The sequence below is a fragment of the Ursus arctos genome, unplaced genomic scaffold (assembly GCF_023065955.2).
Source record: "Ursus arctos isolate Adak ecotype North America unplaced genomic scaffold, UrsArc2.0 scaffold_5, whole genome shotgun sequence".
Classification (NCBI taxonomy): Eukaryota; Metazoa; Chordata; class Mammalia; order Carnivora; family Ursidae; genus Ursus; species Ursus arctos.
Window position 1 is genome coordinate 22,211,836 of NW_026623067.1, and position 15,277 is coordinate 22,227,112.

A 15,277-nucleotide genomic window follows, 5' to 3' on the forward strand; every position below is an offset into this window, starting at 1 on the left:
ATAGTATTCTTTAAAACAAAACAAAACAAAAAACTAGTTTGGGGGCGCCTGGGTGGCTCAGTTGGTTAAAGTGTGACTCTAGATTTCAGCTCAGGTCATGATCTCAGAATGGTGTGATCCAGGCCTGCCTTGGGCTCCACCCTCAGTGGGGAGTCCACCTCAAAAATCTCTCCTTCCCTCTCCTTCTGTCCCTCCCCCAGCACATGCACACATGCTCTCTCTCACTCTCTCTCAAATAAATAAATCTTTAGGGACACCTGGGTGCCTCAATTGGTTAAGTGTCTGCCTTTGGCTCAGGTCATGGTCCCAGGATCCTGAGATCGAGCCCTACATTGAGCTCCCTGCTCAGCGGGGAGCTTGCTGCTCCCCCTGCTTGTGTGCGCTCTCTCTCTCTCTCTGACACATAAATAAATAAAATGTTTAAAAAATAAATCTTAAAAAAAAAAACTACTTTTAGGCTAAGAGAGATTAAAGAAGATTATCACTGAAAGTCTTCTGTCTAGGATTTAGACAGTTGGAAAGAATATTGTGTTCACCAAAACAAAACTAAATAAACAAATTAAAAACACAAAAAAAGTGCTGAATAACTTTTTTAAAAATTCTAATTTTTCTCAAACCTGTCAAAAAGCTGAGTTTCCAAGGTAAATGAATAGCCTAAAATTCAAGGGAAGATAGATCCTTTCTCAGAGAGATGGGATTGTAAGCTTTGAATCACATGTGGCAGAGCAAGGGAGGAAGAAATTCCAGTATCATACAAGCAGGTTTTAAGATTATACGAATCCAGGTAAATTTTTTAAAATTGTTCTATCAATCAGCATTTTCCTGAGAATCAAATCTAATAGGTGAGTGAGAAAGAGAAAGAAAGAGAGAGAGAAAATTTAAGGAGTTGGCTGATGCATTTATGGAGGCTGGCAGGTCTGGAATCTGCAGGATAAGTCAGCTGCATGGAAACCCAGGGAAGAACTGATATTGCAGGTGAGCACAAAGGCCTCTGATGGCAGAACTCTTCTGGCTCAGAAGAGGTCAGACTTTTGTTTTATTCAGGCCTTCAACTGATTGGATGAGGCCAAGCCATACAATGGAAGGCAATTGGACTTACACAAAGTTCACCTGTTTAAATGTGAATCTTACCCAAAAACACTCTCACAGAAACATCCAGAGGAGCACTTTGACCACATATGTGGGCAATGCAGCCCAGCCAAGTTGACATATAAAATTACCCATCACGATGGCTAAAGCCTGAATGAGGGCTAGCCAAGAGAACAGAACTCTTGGAAGCTGTAAACACAGGCAATTTTGTTCCTGCTCTCTTCCAATTACCTCCATTAGGTGCTCATGAACAAGACTGGGGGCAAAGTGGGAGGCTGAGGAGAGCCTTCCTTGGTGGGCAGGTCTAGAGGAATAAAGAGATGGTCATGGAGAGAAAAGCCTAAAGCCCCAAACTTAAAAGTCTCTATGAAACAAAATTCTGAACCACCTGACACATAAAGGGAAGTCCTACCACCCTCGGGGCTTTTCATTATGGCTGAAAAAAGAGAAAATCCTACTCCTGACAGGGGGGGCAACACATATTCCTGGGTCCAGAATTCCATACCAGTAGAATCCCATACCAATCCCATATGTACTTATGAGGAAAGGCAGAAAAACTGTTCCAACACAAAACCTGCAAAATATACAAGGCAGAGGTTGGCTGGCACAAGGACATGAAGCAGGATCACAGAGGAAGCTCCATCCGAGAGCCAGGGACACGTGTCCTACTTAAGACTAGGCTGGATCAGGACAAGACACAACACCAGCTGGGTAGAAAACAGCCAGACATGCAACAACATTTCTGGAGGAGAGGAAAAAATGTGGAGAGACACTTGCATTGTGGCACAAGAAAGAAAGAAGCCTGGGGGTACAAGAAAATATCGAGAAAAACGTGGGGTGCCTGAGTGGCTCAGATGGTTAAGTGTCCGCCTTGGGCTCCTGGAATCAAGCCCTGCATCCGGCTCCTGGCTCACCAGGGAGTCTGCTTCTCCCTCTCCCTCTGCCTCTCTCTCCTCTCTCTCTGTCTCAAATGAATAAATAAATAAATAAATAAATAATCTTTAAAGAAAAGAAAATCTCTCCAGCATACCAGATTCAACATAAACATGAGGAAACAATAGAGCAATTTGAACCTGGTCTTGCATCAAGAGTAAATATAGTGACAAAAAATTCCAAACTCAGCTCACCTCCTGATAACATAGAACCAACACCTTCTACTAAGGGCACAGCAGAAGACACCTACACACTTCCAGGCCTAAATACCATTTCACTCAGTCTACTCTTACTACACATTATATCCATAGCCTAATAAAAAACTAGGAGACATACACACAGCGAGCAACTCACTGTCAAGAGATAAAGAAGTCAATAGAATAGGGCTCAGAGATTACTCAAACGCTCAATTCTATAGTAGAGGATGGCAGAACGGAAGATAAAAGAAAGTATAAGAAGCAATTTTAATAACCGAAATCCAGACTCAAGCCTTCAGATTTTAAGGGCGCTTTACGTGCACAGCATAATGAATTTGAAACAACCCAAACCTAGATTCATCCTAATAAAACTCAGAATGCCAAGTATGAATTAAAACGTATAAAATCACCTAAAAAGAAAAAAGAGTTTACCTTCCAAAGGATAAAAATAAGACTTACATTTGCATTTTCCATCAGCATTATTGGAAACTAGAAAATGCAGCAATGTCTTAAAAATTCTGAAAGGAGATTTTGAATCTAGAACTCTACATTCAAAAGATCAGATTTGATTTTGAAAGCAAAAGATAGATACTTGCAGCTAAAAAACTATAAAGAGGATTTGAAGGAATATCCAAGAAATGTTTTAAAACATGATTTCTAATAGAACAGAAATGAGAGAAACAAGAAACAATGAAATGAACTCAGGGGAGAACTGACAAGAAGTTGTACAATGACATCTTTTTGGCATGTTTAGAGAGCAGTCCACTTCAAACAGACCAAATAGTAAGTATGATTAAAATGCTGCATGTTCTAAATTATAATGTGCATTTTAATTAGATCATCGGGTAATCTGTATGCATGTCTAAGTTGGACAAACATTAGTGTGAGTGCTCTATATTGCTAGTTTACTTTATCACAAGCCAATCAATAAACTCAAAGTTGATAAATCAAGAAGTCAAGGGTCAAGAATGACATTTAGAATCACAGGCTGAGGGAGTAACAAGTTGAACTAAAAATAGAAATCTCTTTTTTTTAGAAAAGAAACATTACCTCGAAGAAGTAAGAGTATAGTATGAAATAGAGGTAAATTTTTACTTTTCATATTCCATTATTGGTAGAGCTTGTGTTTAACTATGTAAATGTTATTTTTATAGCTATTATAAAGATATGAGTGGGAACCCCAAAGATTACACAATATTCATAGTTACAAAACTGTTCTAAACCTCCATTACTATTTGACTTGTCAACTTAAATTTGGTGTACTAGAGCAGGTAATTGTTACATTCAAATCAAGTTCACACAAAATAAATACTACTAAAATGAAGCATAGAGAAAGATTTACAACTATAGTCAAAGTTCTATTTATTTTTAAAGTATTCAATACAACAAAATTCCATTTCGGTTCAACAAAGTCTTTGACAGTTTCTTAGATTTGATGGGAATAGAATTAGACTTGGAAATGTTTGCCTTTGGGAACAAAAAACAATTATTGTTAAAAAATAACTATTCATTGTTTATATCACAATGTAATAAAGTTCCAATAACAGACCATTATTTCCATATATTATAAATTGAAAGCAGTAGCTATCACCCTTGAATCCATGTTTAAACCAGAGCAATCCTAAGATGAGATTAATTCAAATGTTCTCCACTAAATCCTAAAAGTGAGTTTACCAGTTTCTTGTCTTTATTATCAAAATAAACCCATGCCATTCATTATTTCCTGGAGTTAAAAGTACACACAACTACTTTTCATTAGTCAGCTGTGTTATGGTAATAAACAACTCATAAATCTCAATAGATTCAGAATTCTACAGTAATAGAAACCTATACCAACCCAACACCTATTTATGAGGAAATGTACTCATGGATGTTGTTATAGCAACAAAGACTTATTTCTCACTACTGTTTATGTTAGCAGCTGTGGGTCTCTGCTTCAGGACCCAGACTAAAGATGCAACATCTACCTGGGACATATAATTCTCAGGGAAGGGGGAAAAATAACCAGAGAATTGATGGAAACAGACACAATGGCTATTGAAGATTTGTGCTTGGATGTGGTGTATCTAACTTCTGATCACACTCCCTTGGCCGAAGCCCAGTGTCTGTGGGAAAGAAATCTCATTTTCAGCAGTACACACAGCAATTTGCATAGAAATGGATAGGAACTGGGGCACCTGGGTGGCACAGTCACCGTCAGTTGAGTGTACAATTCTTGGTTTCTGCTCAGGTCATGATCTCAGGGTCCTTAGATTGAGCCCCGAGTCGGGCTCCATGATCAGCACAGAGTCTGCTGCAGATTCATTCTCCCTCTCCCTGCCCCTCCCCCACTCACAAGCCCCTGAGCTCTCTCTCTCTCTTTCAAATAAATAAACCTTTAAAAAAAAAAAAAAGAAACGGATAAGAATCGTAATCTTCTTTCACAACAGAGAAGTAAAGTTTGGGGAAGGCTAATATTCTATAATCCCTTTCTCTTCCTTTAACTTCATGCTCTGTCACACTCACCTGGAAGATGATCTGAGGTCACATGCCAGATGATGAAGTACTCCACAGAGGAACTGGAGCTGGAGGTATTGAATTCCTGTAGAAAGTATGGCTGAGTAAATTGAATAGGGAAACATTTTTAATCTTAACTTGACGAAAATCCTGCATTTTTGTTAAACTGATGCCATCCCAATTTATCTTTTAACTATATGACAAAATAGTGGATTTATGATGATTCCTGTATGGCATTTTGAAAAGAACAATAAAAAATAAGAAATATAGGACATGTTTCAATTAGTCACAGGTTAAACTGGGAGCCAAATTTGACATGAGGAGTTCTGAATATCGATTTTTCAGTTGAGGAGAAAGAGCTATTAAATTCCCGTCAGATCTACGCAAAATAGACAGCTCAGAAAAGAATTTTGTATGAGACATTAGAATTTGTCAGACCATGTGATTTTTTTTCCATTTGTATGCAGAATATATGCGAGCCAGACTGCAGAGTCTAAAACTTTGTCACTATCATTCTCCCACATTTATTAGGAAGTTTGCCTCTACCTCTTATCCAAAAAGCTATCATCTTTAATCAACAGAACATCTCGGGCAAAATTCTGACAGTACTGAACAACAAGTGATACAAAGGGTAAATGTTTTCACCTGGATAGAGGATATAAAATAGGAATAAAAAATTGTTACTTAATGGTTTTTATTATAAAATTCAAAGCTTAAAGTGTTGCTGTTGTGTTATACACACACACACACACACACACGTACTGAGAAGGTACTGATTGCTCTAAATAAGAAGTAAAACTCTAGGAATAAAATTGTACCATAGAGACTCACATCTATTTTTTTATTACTTTGTGTTCACACACAAAGCTGTACAGTGAGGAAAATGTCCTTTTCTTCTTGAATTTTAAGGCAAAATACTCAATGGATGTAAGCTTTCCAATGTAAAACCTTATGACACAGACCTAATTTCATTTTCTTCATCATGAATATTATAATGGATAAAATAAGCCTGATGTAGAAATATAGAGGGAAAGTCCATGGGGTGGGGAGAGGAACACACCAAAGTTTTTGTGGCACCAGAAAATAGGGCAATAAAAACAACACTGTAACTTTTCCCAACTCTATTTCATTTTGTAAAAACTCAGTTCATATATACAGAGAACATTTCAAAGAGTTTTGGCATGAGGAGCAGTGTATTCAAACAGTCCTATCTTTGAATCTCAGCTGTGTCACTGGGAAAGTCAATTAAGCTGTCTGAGCTTCATGTATTAAGTGCGGAAAGGAAGACATACACTGAAATATTGTAAGGATTAGAGAGAATGCGTAGCATAGTTTTTGTCACACAAGTGGAATTCGATTTTTGCAAGTCTTCATTGTTGTGGTGGTTGTTTTTAATACTCATTAATATGAAAAAGTATTAAAACTTCAAGAAGCTACCCTGGAGCTTATTTTAAACAGAGTCCATTCAAAACATTTTGGGAGTATGCTCTAGGCAGGGCAATGTGTTAAAGGATAGAAGAGACAACAAGAAAAAGGGGGAGAGGGGCTTGTTTCTTCCCAGTTGTAAATGTGGGATTGAAAAGCAATGAGAGGACTTAGCTAGAAAAAAAGACCAGTTATTTGGTTATCACTTCTGTGACTGAATAAAAAGAAGAGTTCTGTGCATTCTAGATGTTTCAGCAGGCATGAGAGAAGCAGCAACCTTTCTCAGGGCATTCTTTCTTTGACCATAGAAGATGTAGTACAATGAGAAATAGATCCTTGGTCTTTGTCCCTAGTTTCTGACACAGAGCTCTTAATTCCTATGTAATTTCCTGACTGACAGGAACACCGAATCTACTAAGGCAACCCTTGGTGGGCACCTAGATAGCTTCAGGATGGGGGCTGGTCACCAGAAAGACCAAAGCATGGTCAGAGGGTTTCAGTCCCGCCTCTCAGTCTCTGGTGAAGGGAGAGAGAGTGGAGGTTTAGTTAGTACCAATGACCAATGATTTCGTTCATCATGCTTGTGTGATGCAACCTCCAGAAAAACTGCTAAATGACCAGGTTTGCAGAGCTTCCTAGTTGGTGAACATATGGAGGGGCTGGCAGGATGCCACCCTCCCCATCCCATACACCTTGCCCCATACATGTCTTCCACCTGGCTGCTTCTGAGCTGTATCCTTTATAATACATCAATAATAGCTTGATATCCTTTATAATATCAGTAATAATAAACCAAGCATTTTCCTGAGACCTGTTAATTGTTCTAGTACATTATCAAACTTGAGACAGGGTGACAAGAACTCCCAATCTGTGGCCATGTGCTCAGGTGCACAGGTAGAAATTTGGGACTTGCAATTTGTATCTGATGCAAGAGCAGTCTTGTGGGATTGAGCTCTTATTTTGTGGGGTCTGCATTAACTCCAGATAGTTAATATCAAAATTGAGCTGTAGAATACCCAGTTCATGTCCAGACAGTTAAGAGAACTGTTTTGTATGGGGGGAAAACTCCACATATTTGATGTCAGAAGTTTTAAAGGGAAAGGAAGTGGAAATCATGTGTAAAAAAAAAAATGATAATAATAATAAAACAAACTAGTTTAGCAAATACTCCAGCTGATTCCTATTCTTTTAAAAGAAATGAGATACTAGGTAGATAGAATTCCAAAGCAATTTGGTAAACAGAAGGCTACAAAATGATGTGTTTTTTTAATTGACTTGCTTAGTCATGGAATTTTAATGGTGTTTTGAATTCCCAAGGGGGTTAGGAATAGGGTAAGATGCTACTCTTGTGAGATCCTAGGTGTTATTAACAATAGGATAAACTAAAACTGGAACAAATATAATGAATAACAGCTCATGGTTAGTCCAGGGAAGAGTTAAAATCTTATCTAGGGTTTTATATATACTTCAATCTTCCCCTTCGTGATATCTTTTCTGATATCCATAGAATGCATCATTAAACACTACACTGGCTTGCATTTTATGCTGAAATTGTAATGAGCAACAACTCAAGTCAGCACCACTGACTGCCAAGGATAGTCGGATTTTCCAACCAGCCCAACAACACCAACTTTAAAATAAAGTGTGCAAATGTCACAAGGGCATATGAGGGATAGTAATAAGAATAGAATTGTCTGCAAAAGAAACGTTTGTCTAATAATGGCTTTAAAAGTTCTATTTGAATTCAGTGATAGAAAAATAACAGATTTTAATTATATCTAGAATTATTGAGTCTAAAGATAAAGATGAAAATCTTGAAAGGTGTTCTTTTACAATTATGTGGGAAATATTACATATGGTTTGGAGAATGTAGAGACCAAACTTCTTCTGATATTTCTTGATATATGCAACTATTTCATATTTATCTAATTAACACATAAAACGTGCCAACATATTAAAATCCCACAGTTTGCACTCCCATTAACTAGGCTGTCATACATTCTATTAAGTATATAAACAGCAAATTCTGACCCATAGATAAATAAAAGATTTTAGATTCACTTTCTAAGGAGTTGTCAAACTAACATAGAAAAACAGAAATTAAAGAAATAGGCCTAATACTAATATTCATTCTCCAAAATGACAAGCCAATAACTATTTTTTTAACCTGTGATTAACACTAAGAACACTTATACACTCATTTAAAGAGCCAAATTATAAATAATATAAAAACCTGTTTGTCTGGGTACCTTGGAAAAATATTTTTTGGCCATTTATTTATTTTATACCAAAAAAATTCTTAGCCACAGTTTCTAATACCAAGGCAAAATGATTCTTTATATGGAGTGAGAAGATCCCTAGGAAAGGTGACATGTAAAGAGAATCAGGTTTTAAAAGTTTAACTCCTATTTTAAAAGCTTTTATTACCTAAAACAAACATAAATAGTACCAGAGAGAAACAGTTTCTTTTATTAGATTAACCACAAATTCATCATTGGACAGTATGTTCGTGTCATCCCCTCACTCAGAGAGTGTGCTATGATTTTCTATTAATCCCTATTCTCTCCTTCCTTTCTCTCCTCTTCCTGATTTCAAGGGTTCATTTGCAAACACTCACCTACTATTTCTAGTAAAAATTCCGTGGTTCATAACTTTTACAAAAAATATTTCCCCTTCAAAGGACAATGATGGAAATGAAAATAAGAATAGAAAAGAAATAAGTATGTAACTAACGGTGTCATAGTTAAACAGCACTACCTGTAAATACCATCAAGATCATGGTTCTTGAGGAAGCTGAAAATTATAAGGAAAACCATTCCAAACATAAAAATAAAACCTAACAAAGAAAAATATGTTTAATTTATCAATAAAAGTAATTAGTATCTTTGAAGAAGTCATTAAGAACAAAAATTTCCTGTATAATGAAAATCAAAATTGCGTATGGAAACCAATTGTTCTACAAGATTATATAAGGGAAACAAAACTGCACATTAAGAATTAATGAGTACCTATCAAGTATTAAGTCAGCAGCAAGGATACTAATTTTGACTATGACAATGGAGTAGCTTGCTATTTTTTTGTTTCAACCAAGAAGAGAATTAATTTGCTAATTGAGAGCACTGCATTATGAAGTGGTTTCCTCTAGAAACTTATTTCCATTCCACTGTTCCTACATTCAAGAGAATACACAAAATATATCTGGTGACCCAGTTCTTAGAAGTTCACTTCGAAAGATGCCTTAGTCGGAAGTCTCTAACTTCCCACAGGCTGAGAACAAAAGAAATGATGAAATCTTCTCATCTGTATCACAGAAAAATTTGAGACTATAAACTTTATACCCCACAGAGCTAGCAATAATTGCAACAGAGAGGTGGGGAAAATATTAGGAATCATGAAAAAAGTAATTCCTAATAGCTGAGTTCTCACTAATCACTGTCAGGAAGCCAGTGCTGATTAAAAGTGTTCAGAGTGCCATCAGAACCTGTCAGGCCAGAGGGCACTGATTTTCAATTCACAGCAGTATCACGTGAGCGTTTCATTTGAAAAGTGCACGACCCAGTCCTGAAGGAATATTTTACATATTTATTTGCCTTGAACTCAACTCAGCCTTTTTTTTTTTTTTCAATCAAAAAACCCCCATGATTGCAGGACATCTTTCTCAAGAAAATATATTATCCTTTTAGTGTGACAATAAAGAAACCAACATTCTAAGAACATTCTAGTTGGAGTATATTGAAATTGGAAACGGCGGTTAAGTCTAAAATGTGTAATTAACCCTAGGTTCAATCCACACACTGCAAAAAATGATAATGCACTAAAGAAGTGCTTTTCAAACCACAAATATGAAAAACGATTAAGTGTAGCTCTCAATGAGGCTTCTGGCATTATTTAACTCAGAGCATCATCGACAATGGTTTAAAGCTGATGGAAATACTCTAAGAAATTAAATTAGCCATTAGTGAACCAATGAATAAACCACTGTGTAGATGATACAGTGAGATATAAGCAGGTAACATTCATTTGGGAATCAGCACTTAATGACAAATGATTTTTTTTTTGCATTTTTAAAATTCAAAATAGAACACAGAGTACCAATCCCAAACAAAATATCCTTAATTAAAAGTTGCAAATTCAACATAAATATTTACCACTGGAGCTGTATATTAAAATTTATTCAATTTTCAGCAGATCATGTAGCTGAAAATTCACTATCCTATACCCTACTTTCTTCTTCTGTAAAATGGGTAAAAGAATACATAACAAATAAGGTTGCAACGAGGATTAAGTGAGCTAATATATGCAAAGTAGTTACCTTGGTACCAAGTAAAAACTCAAATAGTACATATCATTACTCCAGTTAAAAAAAAACCCTCTGCCAATTATGTATGCTGGCTAAACTTGATTATTTTTCATACATTTTCACTAACCCTCTAGCATCCCTGAAAAGTTCATTATCCCTGCTTTATAGAAAACAGGCACAGACATATCCTATAGCTTAGAGAATTAGTAAGTAGAGAAATTCAAATTAAAATGATTGCTTGACCACAAAGCCCACCTAGTTTCAACTACACCAGTGGTTCTTAAACGTCAGTGTTATAAGAGTCTCCTGGAAAACTTGTCAAAAATAGTTGCTGCGGGGCGCCTGGGTGGCACAGCGGTTAAAGCGTCTGCCTTCGGCTCAGGGCGTGATCCCGGCGTTCTGGGATTGAGCCCCACATCAGGCTCCTCCGCTATGAGCCTGCTTCTTCCTCTCCCACTCCCCCTGCTTGTGTTCCCTCTCTCGCTGGCTGTCTCTATCTCTGTCGAATAAATAAATAAAATCTTAAAAAAAAAAAAATAGTTGCTGGACCTGATCACCAGAGGTTCTGATCGAGAAGACTAAGGGGTAGCCATGAATTCGCATTTGTAACCAGCTTACAGATAATGCTGGTGTCCCTGGTTGAAGGATCACATTTTGTCTGAACCATACCATACAGTCTCTCAGAAAATGCAGGATAAATTGGTGGTAATTGCATCCATCTTAGAGGGCCGCTTTTAAAAACCTGTAGATGGATATGTGAAAAGGCTAGATAATGCATCTATATTCAATTTTACCATTTAAAAATCCAGGCTGAAGATTCGTTTTAGTATTGTATCTGGGCAAAATGCATTTCCCTTTATTAGATGGAGTTCTGAATCCCCTCCCTTTCAAAAAAAAAAAAAAAAAAAAAAAAAAAAAAAAAAAACACCTTTCAAAACAAGCTTGGTTTCCTAAATTCCCGAGTAAGCCAAATAACAGAATTTTCAGAGAAATCTCTGAATGGGAAGATTTTATGAACTATATATTTAAAATTAAAGAATTGATAAAGTATACAAATGAGCACAGTATTCATGGTAGACTGCTACTGTCCGTACTGCTATAGAGAGCACACTCAATAACCTGTAATGATTTCAAATGGGTCTTGTTAAGGATTTGCTCTAATTACTGATTCATTTCTGTGCAGGCACTATTATATGGATGAAGGTTTCAATTAGCCTAGACTTAAATACTTGGAGGAAAGGATTCAACAAATTTGCTGAGCAGAAGATATTACCTTTTTTAAAAAATATATTCTAAATGTATCTTTGATCAAAGAACCATTGGGAAAACCAATGAAGGGAACGTATACAATTAATTAAATAAACAACAATTCTTTCTGTGAAATCTGAGACAGGTCATTATGTATTCACTCCGGTCTACCTGAATTCTTTTTGTGATGGGAAATTCATCAGGCTGTGTATTTCACTTCTATTTATTAGAAAGTTTTCTTTTTTATTCTGTGCATTCTTAATCTGGGGTCCATGCAAACTCCTTCCCCAATGTAGTTGATTTATGAGACTGAAATCCGAAGCAAACATTTGCATGTCATTGATAAGTACATCTTCCATCAACTCGACAACTCAAAACAGGTCCAAAACATTGATTTACATCATGAATTCTGCCCTCTTGCAAAAAGTCCTTCCTCCTACTTGTGCCATTGGGAATTTCATAGCTTAAAATTTGATACCACTTCAATATATCAACCTTTACATTACTTTGAAAGCTGCAATCCTGTCCTCCCCCAATGACCGCTCTTCTCTTTCACACACGTAACATTTCCAGTTGTCTCCACCATTTCGCTTTGATGTGCTTTCCAGATCCTTGAATTTTTCTCTCTTCCACGATTACTAAATATATATTTTGAGACGTCTTGGAAACCACCACATTTTTATGTAATTGAATTTAAGTAATTAATTTTTTCTCAATGTAAATCATACCCAATGTAAACTAAAATGCAATTTATTGTCCCACCAGTATTTATAATGATAAATGAAGACAGCACTTTAAAAGGTAAATGTTTGTACCTTCCCTAACATTAGCACTGCTTTCTTTGGCCTAATGCTTATTTTCATGTTGGGGGGGAAAAGTCTTCCAACAATTCCAAAAATATTTTACATTTTTTCAACTTGGTCTGTGTTAATGTACTTAAATGCATTTCAAAATAAGTAATACAGCCACACAAAATAGAAGAGTATACATTAATTGATACAAATGGGAATCTTCAAGCTTAATCTAATTGTTCTTGATGCCAAGAAAAAAAAATTAAAAACCCTTCTTCCTAACTTGAAAGAAACTTCCAGGCAAACTGCAGCAGCAATTTTTAAATCATCTTGTTTCTAACCTGCACATTGTGCTGTGAGGTTACACACAAAGAAAATGAAAATATAAGAGGGCCCAGTGATGAGGTATACATTGTAAGAACAGACACAAATAAAGGAAAAAAGGACTCCAAGAACAGAGAGGATAGAAAATACCCAAGTAGGCTACAAACTGTTCTGTTTTCAGGGATACTGATTATAGCACATAGCCCTTTGGGGAGCTATGGGTAAGACATTTATTATTTCTAATATTATTTAAAAGCACTAAAAGTTGGTCTGACATAAAAAAACGGAAAAACCAAAATAAAAACATATTTCGGTTAAGAGTCAACCAGGATTACCCATGAACTCCTCAGCTTATTCAACCATTGCTCACTTGGCTAAGGCTTAAAGGAACCCCAAATATAAGTGAATATTAAGGACGAACACAACAGTAAATGTTTGATGATGGATCAAACTGAGAATTTTGCTCTGGATTTGACACCTTTATAAGACCCATAGTAATACTAATCATAATTTTACTAAATATAACACATTTACTGAGGACTCACACTGTGACAATGTGCTTAGTATGTAAGTCAATTACCTCATTTACAACTCAGAGCCATTAGGTAGGCCAAATCTGACCTACCATCTGTTTTTGTAAATAAAGTTTTATTGGAATGCAGTCGTGCTTCTTCATTTACATAGCATCTGTGACTGCTTTCATCCTACAAAGGCAGAGATGGGTAGTTTTAGTGGACCATGCATTTTGCAAAGCCTAAAATATTTGCTTATATAGACTGCTACAGGAAAAGTCTGCCAACTCCTGAAATAAATGCTGTCAATTTTACATTTATTTTCAGTTGAAGAAACTAAGGTATCCAGTCTATTGTGGTAGACTGGATTATGTTCTATAATTATCCTTGAATGACAATAAACAGCTCATGGGTTAAGTTACAAGCATATACCGAATGACCTTCTCAATGGAAAAGATGTGTAGTTCTTCCTCCTGTGGCCCACACCCTGCAGCCAACAGTGAGGTCACAATATGTGAATTTTAGAAACCTTAAATTAATAGATGAAACTTTGATTTTGAAATGTATTAATTCAAACTGAAGCATAGGAAAAATAAAGGGAACAGAGTACATTTATCTTACATATCTGATCTTCAGAGAGGCCTTCCCTGACAGACTTCTCTGGAGAATTATTGCAATCAATTCTTAGTCCCTGTCTATTTCATCTCCCTGGCTATGTAATTAATAGCATTTTCCACATATTTTTTAGCTGTCCTGTTAACTTGTGTATCTTCTTCCATTTAGGTGTAAGTTTCGTGAGAACAAAGGTTGTATCTGTCTTGTTCATCACTGTATGTCCAATGCCTAGTACTGTTAGTGCTCAAGAATATTTGAAGAATGACAGGCAGAGAAAGAGATGGGGGAAGGATAGAAAAGAGAATAAATTGTATTTTCAATAGATAAAGAACTGTGAGAAAAACCTTTGGGGCAAAGGAAAAGAATAAACATAGCAAAGAAAATGCTTGCTTTGCTCTTCTATTGTTTATTGATATAAATAGAGTAGATAATAGAATAGATAATGGAATAGATGCTAGAAAGAAATAAAATTAAGATAACCTCAAAGAAAGAATAGAGAAAGAATAATTTTTGAGGAGTATCATTCCTCTAAATATTGGTCAATTTCTTTCACCTAAATGAGTCATGTGGGAACAAATTCTAGCATAAAACTATCTCACAATGTAGTGGAAAACAAGAAATAGGGTTCTAAACCTATAATTCCTGAACATTAAGATTTTAAGGGGCTGGCAGGAATAAATTTCCATTAAGAGCAAACTAAAATTGAACCACTAAATAGGGTTTTGGTCTAAAACTGAGCAAGAGTAAAATGGTTCAGTGAGTCATGAAATTTTATGAAACTGGTAAAAATACTCTATCTAAATAGTAGTCCTTGAATCCACAATGATGCCATCTTGTTTTCAGAAATAATCCCATTATCCTTAGACATCATCAAAAATTATAAGGACAACTTCTGCCTAGAAAAGTACTGAGAAATTTTTTAACTGTTTTGAGATTAGAGTCCATGTATGCTGTCCCTTGATGTCCTACCAGTAACACAGTGCTAAGAATAGCCCATCCATTCAACAAATAAATGGATACATATTTCTCTCAGAAATACTACTCTGTAGCATAAGCTGCCATACACTGTAAGGTATGCCTCCTTCTAGGGTATCCCACTCTCATGGGGAAGGCAAGTAAGCAAACATACTATTTTTCTAATGTAAGAACCAATACAGATATAATCTCGGAGTGCTAAGGGAGGAAGACCTAAATAAACAAGGACATGAATGGAGATTGTGCAACTGACAACAAGCAAAGTCTATTCAATTTGCTACAGCAAGGGAGTCAGCCAACATCACTCATGTTTGGCAGAGACTCAAAGGCAGGGAGACCTACTAGCTTTCTAGTGGAAAAAAAGGAAAGGCT

The 15,277-nt window shown here is 36.1% G+C and overlaps 1 long non-coding RNA gene across 1 annotated transcript in view; it reads right to left on the reverse strand.

Moving 5' to 3' along the window:
- Positions 1–4,730: 4,730 nt before the first annotated feature.
- LOC130542743 (uncharacterized) overlaps positions 4,731–15,277 on the reverse strand; it is a 156,231-nt gene continuing 145,684 nt past the window's right edge. Inside the window, exon 3 of the long non-coding RNA XR_008957518.1 lies at positions 4,731–4,800. This is a non-coding gene — a long non-coding RNA (uncharacterized LOC130542743). The remainder of the gene's footprint in view (positions 4,801–15,277) is intronic.